Raw genomic sequence first — 6,932 nt, 5'->3', positions numbered from 1 at the left:
TTTAGCCTTGACAGTGTGCCTCAAAGGCAGTGATATGCCCACCGAAAGCTTTCCAAGCCCCAAGACTGTTCTTTGCCATGTCTGTCTTGTTTGAGGACGATTCATCTGTGACAGCCTGTGTCAACAATGCTGAGGTCACTGCTTTGGGTGGAAATGACGTGTCTGCCGTGGTCAGTTGGTGTAGGCAAACTACTCTGTTGCAATCAAATGAAATCATCCCTCAATATAAAAACATAAGAACTTTGTCTCTAAATCTCTAAAATTTCAACAGCTTTAAACACAAAACTTTTGGTTTAGAAGTTTCAGCAGAAGACACCCACCATGTCTTTGTGGGCGACTTCTGATCGAAATCAAATTTAAATACAATTCATTTTACATCTGCTTATGACAAAAACACACCAAACTGACAGTTAAATATTACGTTTGCCCCTTTAAAAATAAATGATCCTGCTTTCAAAAACATTTTTTCTTTTCTCAGGTAAAACTGAGGGCACGTAGTAGACAAAAGTCTTGGAACCCAGGTATATTCAACCAGGATGGTGTCAGACAGTGAAGGAAGGGTTGTTTCCTGTAAATCTCTGGCAGCTTAATTTGGAATTTACATTTATAGCATTTGGCTGAGGCTCTTATCCAGAGCGACTTACAATTTGATCACTTTACATAGGAAGGCCAAGGCGGTTTTAGGAGTCTTGCCCAAGGACTCTTATTGGTATAGTGTAGGGTGTTTGCCCAGGTGGGGATTGAACCCCAGTCTACAAGGCAGAGGTGTTAACCACTACACTAACCAACCACTCTTAGATTCTCTTAGAATGTGTTATTGTCACCTTTATACTCTTAAAAAAGGATGGTTCTTCAAGGGTTCCTTAGTAAAGAAAAAATGTTCTCGACAGAACCATGAACACTCAGGGAACCCCTTGCACGATTAAATCTTTCTTTGCAAAGTGGAAAGTTTCTTCAGACTGATGGAGAATCTTTTGTTTCTGTTTCTATAAAGAACCTTTTTGAAAAAGGTTGTATGTAGCACCAAAACGGTTCTTCTATTGTTACAAGCCTGACATTGTCACAGTAGGAAAACTCTTTTTGACACTAAATAGAACCATCTAAAGCACATCCTCCATTAACCTGAAGAACCCTCTCATGATGCAAAGAGCCCTTTACTCATGCCGAGCCCTCCTGCTACCCACTTCAGACCACCTGCCCATGCCCCAGCTACCATCACCTGCCTTGGACTAGCTGCCCACCCTACACTGATGTTCTCATAGACTCCTAGCTATTACTACTACTAATACTACTACTATTAATATTAGTAGCATAATCACTTGACCAGAGGAGGATGGGTCCCCCCTGGTGAGCCTGGTTCCTCCCAAGGTTTCTTTCTCAGTTCTGAGGGAGTTTTTCCTTGCCACTGTTGCCCTGGCTTGCCCACCGGGGGGGGGGGGGGGGGGTGTTCTGTACATTCTTACAGTCCTGTTAAAACTTTGTCTATAAAGCTGCTTTGTGACAACATCCGTTGTAAAAAGCGCTACAAATAAATTTGATTTGACTTGATTTGAGAGGGGTCTTTGAGTGTCTATTTTCTTTACTAAAGAACTCTTGAAGAACCATGTTTTTTAGTTGTGTAAGCTCCAAGGTTCCGCACACACATGGTGACAAAACAATAGCTGCACATGCGGAATATGTAATGATCTTAGTCACTATGTGACGAATGATTGCACAATGAAATTCCTTGTAAGATACACTAAACACAGATTCATCAAACAGGATTCCTCTCTGTTGCTAGAACAAAAAACAAGGGACGTCACAAGGCGGCACTTAGTGCACGTGATCCCAAACTCCCTTCCACAAGACATACGACAAGCGTCTTCAGTTAGCAGTTCCCTATTTCCATTGCATGATTTGTGCTGTTGTGGTTACAATAGTTATATGGTTATAATAGTTTTATTTTATTATATTTATTTAATTCTATATTTCATTATTTTATGTCATTTTCTATTGGTATTTTTTTAGTTTTCCTATTGTTAATACTCATCGTTTTTATTTTCTCTGCTGTCTGTCTTCTCCTCATTTAATATAAAGCACTTTGAGGTGTACATCAATGTGTGAAAGGTGCTTTTTAAATGTAGGTTATTATTATAAAAGTTCATTCTAAGTAGTTTGTTGTAGGCTATAGTAGTACAGGGTTAGGGTTAGGGTTAGGGACATTTTAACACACGATTTCCACTGTTCAACAAAGAACATTAGGTTGTCATTGTTCATAGTAGTAGCTTAATGTTACTATAGTTCAGAAACTATAGCTGTCGGAAAGCTGAAGTCTGGGCAGGGACCGCCTCCTTCCAGTCTAATGCCCTGTAAGCTTCCATCTCTGCCTTCACAATCCCCACCACCACCCCATTTCCTCCCTGTTCCTAAGTCTCGTTTTAGTCCTACCACAGTTAAAGTGGGTCCAGGTCTTAGAATCCCTCTCCAGTCTCCCCCCAGGGTTTCTGCAGATTTCAGCAAGTTAAATTTAAGACCTTTCTAAGATCATTATGAATGCAGTTCGAGGCCTATTTCACATTTGAGTCCCAGAATTATTTGCAAAGTAAATCAAATTATTCACGTTCAACGTAAACATTCAACTGAACATGACTACCCAGAACTGCGTGTACACTAGAGCGTGTGTGTGTGTGTGTGTGTGTGTGTGTGTACACAAGAACTAGGCTACATTAATCTGAGCTCTTCTCCCTTGACCCCAATCTTCTCCTCCTCAATATTATTGAGCTCAGCTACCTTTCTCTTGCAGCCGCTCCTCAGACCATCTAACTTAGTTATGAGCTGGGCCATCTGACTGCCAGCCTTGCCCTCAGTGCCCTGGCCACATTATCAGAAACCTCTTTTAAGCTCTTCCAGGCAAGCTTCTGTAGCCTGTAGGCTGCTTCCTTCTCTTTTGATCAAGGTGGACATGGTATCTGGGCCTGGTTGAACCCACAGACTTCTAGAGCTTATTCGTCAAGGGAACCTTGGTAACCTCCTCGTTTAGAGTGACATAACCACACACGAGCAAGTGTGCAACAGCAATGTTCTCCTACATGTTGCAAGCCTCCAGTTCCTCGTTCCCAGAGAAGCCTCGCTCCACAGAGACCTGTCCATGGGACAAAAAGAGCAGGTCCTGGCAAAAAGCCCAAAGCTGTGGACAGGGCTTGCTAAGGAAACCACACAAGACATTCGGCCTCTTTTTGTATCGGCAGGAAGGACTTCAAACGTTCAAAAGATTTTGCTTCTGCTCTCAAGGGACGGGAAGGCTTAAATTGTTGGAGAATGACATCACCTACAACAAAACATATGAAGAAGAAATAATGAAGAAAAATATATTGGTGAATCATTATATTATAGCAACAACCTATAATGGTTATAATGTCAAAGCCTGATCCAATACATGAAGCCGCTACACACAGAACAGGTGCAGGACCACATGAAGAGAAAATCACACTTAAAAATACTGTCCTGATTAGTCGAAGAGAAAAAACTGTGCGCACAACAAATTGCCTGCTACTAATTACTTGTCTATTTAAAGGAGGAGCAAAAACATGTCTGACCATAACACAGCGACTATGCTTACAACACTATGCTTAACAGTTCGATTAAATATCTGAATATTTTTGAGTGCGGACCTTATAGTTTTGTTTAAGGCCTATTCCAGAACCAGCAGAATCACCTCCTGCCAGCTGTTTGTCAAGCAGAAACATCTGAACTACCTATTTCATCTGCCTCTTTCACCTGTCTGGGTCTCTGAACATGACAGAGGGGTCCAGACACACCATCAGCTGTGGACTCTTCTTTCTGATCATGTTTGACAGTCCCTGCATGTAGCCATACTAAAACCATATATTGAAGGAAAACTTAGTGATTCAAAAAGATTCGTCTGATTTCAAAGCGCCATACTTTTACAGCCGTGGGGTGTCTAGGAACCAATCACAATCCAACTGAAAGAGGGGGTCACAGAGTTTCTGATTGTCAGTGGAGGATGGGCTCCCTTCAGTCTGAGAGGAGATGAGACCCCTGAGCAGAAAGCATTCTGCGGTCTCCACGTCAATCAGAGTGAATCCCTCATAACTGTGAAGTGTGATTTTCGTGGGCAGTGAAGCTCCAACAGCTCAGAGCGTTTGGCGTTGGTTCCACAGCACTGGATGATCTCTGAAATCGCGCTGAAAGAGCCGTGAGTGCAGTGACGCCCGACAGGCTCAATCCAGTACGGGATGAGCTTGACTGTGGTGTTGATGTCGTCCGTACAGCTGGAGGAGGTTCATATTGAACACTTATAAAATTACATAATAAACTTTATGCTCATTTAAACCATTTACAGTTCACTGCATTGTTCTGCAGGGCACTGTGTGCGGAGGCCGGACGCTGGCATCTGGGCTTTTTGCAGATGATGTTGTCCTTTTGACTCCTGAATGCCTCCAGCGGGAACTAGAGTGGTTTGCTGCTGAGTGTGAAATGGTTGGTATGCAGATCAGCACCTGTAAGTCTGAGTCCATGGTCCTCAGCCAGAAACAACAGCCACAACAAGTAAGGGGAGAGGACCTGCCCCAGGTGGAGGGGGGGTGGTGGAGAGGTTATCTCAGGGTCTAGAGCCGCTACTCCTCCACATTGAAAGGAACCAGTTGAGGTGGTTTGGGCATCTATTTAGGTTGCCCCCTGGCTGCCTCCTGATGGAGCTTTACCAGGCCTGGCCAACTGGGATTGTATCTCCAAGATGACCTGGGTGCAGCTCAGAATGAGCTGGAGGAAGTTGTGGGGGACATTTTTGTAGATAAACTTGCAGACAGTCCTTTATAGAAAGAAGAGTGAACAGCTTTCATGGTGTCAAACAGTTGAAAAACACTGCCAAGCTAGTTTGTGTTTATTGTAGGACAAATTAATTATCTATAAGGTTTAAATCAGGATGTTTCTGATCTCCAAAATGGTAACTTTACAGGAGAAGGAAAAAACCTACTTTAATTTTAATGCAAATCAATGGAACCAGACATGTTTCTAAGCAATTTTGGGCTTTTGGCTCATTCATCATGAAAGTTTGACGCAATATAAAGGACAAAAGGTATTTTCAAATGATGTAAAAAAACTGGAAAATGACAAAAATGGAGATAAAAGGTTTTGTTCTGACAGCAGCGGTATGCTCATATGTTCATTGCAATGAATAGTGCATATATGTAATTACATATGGAAGATATATAATGTGGGTATATGTGGGTATTTAACATGGGGGTATTTTTTGTAGTAAATTTACATCGTACAAGGCTACACTAGTTGTAAGGATCTAGTCTCAAATGGTCTTCCCTTATAAGAATAGAGGTCTTTTCGTAATGTATGTATATGTAATAATTATTTACATATATGCATATTTATGACTACCTGTTCTTTCATTGAAATTTCGCCTTGTCTAACACTGAACTTAATCTGTCTCCAGGAAACTAACCCTCCACCCTCTGAAACGGGCCCTAATCGAAACCTCCTGTTACCTGAGAGACCCCCGTATTCAAACTGTATCCTCAACAGCTTGTTACCTGTTTACCTGCCCTGTTAGGAGCGAGCCGCCTCCTCCTCTGTCTGAGAAAGGCGGGCGCTCTTACGGTAAATGGAGGCTGGGCGGAACACTTCCAGAGAAAAGGGCTGTTTGGCCTGGTTAAACATTTGCTCTTTTGTCTCGCTTTTATTTTGCAGCTCAGCCTTGAGGACAGCTGGAGCACTGCCACCTTAAACAAACACAGCAATCTGCTTTGATCAGATGTGTGCGATATTAACCCTCCCACAAGTTAGCGCCTGCGTGGGCTGCAGTGTGGGGGTGGCAGCCCGTAGCTCCGAATACCTCAGAGAGGCTGGGCCCGGGCCTCCAGCGCAAACTGGTACAGTTCAGGCTTTGTTTTGACACGTACTGTAACGGTTATGCCCTCCTACGGGTCACGTGGAGTTTTTCATCTCCTTTTTAGGGCTAGAGAGGAGGCATTTTTGGACTTTTGCAAAAGATTATGCACAATAAAGCCATCGGTCTTAAATAAACTCTTGTTGTACTGGATTTACACCCACAGTTAAGTTCGATTCAATCAATGTCTGTAGGAGTTGGTTCATTACGTGCCAATGTTGAAATAGAGATTTTCCAGAAGCGAAGAGGGGGGCTTGAGGGTCCTCCTTCAGAAAAAATTAGCATTTCAGAGACAGGTTCCTGCATTCAAATTCCAAAATAATAAACAAACAGCAAAAGCATTTCAACATAATGGGCCAGTTTTCTAGACCCATGTTAGGCTTAAGCCTAGACTATATGGAATCATACATGAGTATGGGATATAGATATAGATATACATACATCAGTCAGCCATAACATTATGACCACATCATTGTCCATTTTATCAGCTCCACTTACTGTATAGCTGCACTTTGTAGTTCCACAGTTACAGACTGTAGTCCATCTGTTTGGTGGTCCTGTGAAGGACTAGAGGATGACCAGCACAAACTGCAGCAGCAGATGAGCTGTCGTCTCTGACTTTACATCTACAAGGTGGACTGACAAGGTAGGAGTGTCTAATAGAGTGGACAGTGAGTGGACAAAGTGTTTAAACACTCCAGCAGCACTGCTGTGTCTGATCCGCTCAGATTAGCACAACACACACTAACACACCACCACCACGTCAGCGTTACTGCAGTGCTGAGAATGATCCACCACCTAAATAGTACCTGCTCTTTGAGGGTCCTTGGGGGTCCTGACCACTGAAGAACAGGGTAACAGAGTATCAGAGAAACAGATGGACTACAGTCTGTAACTGTAGAACTACAAAGACCAGCTATACAGTAAGTGGAGCTGAAACAAGGAGGTGGTCATAACGTTATGCCTGATCAGTGTATAGTTCCCCAATATACTGGATCGATATGAGTACAGATACTAACCTTATTATATGGTT

Source organism: Pygocentrus nattereri, chromosome 18 (assembly GCF_015220715.1).
Source record: "Pygocentrus nattereri isolate fPygNat1 chromosome 18, fPygNat1.pri, whole genome shotgun sequence".
Classification (NCBI taxonomy): Eukaryota; Metazoa; Chordata; class Actinopteri; order Characiformes; family Serrasalmidae; genus Pygocentrus; species Pygocentrus nattereri.
This window is presented reverse-complemented; position numbering follows the sequence as displayed.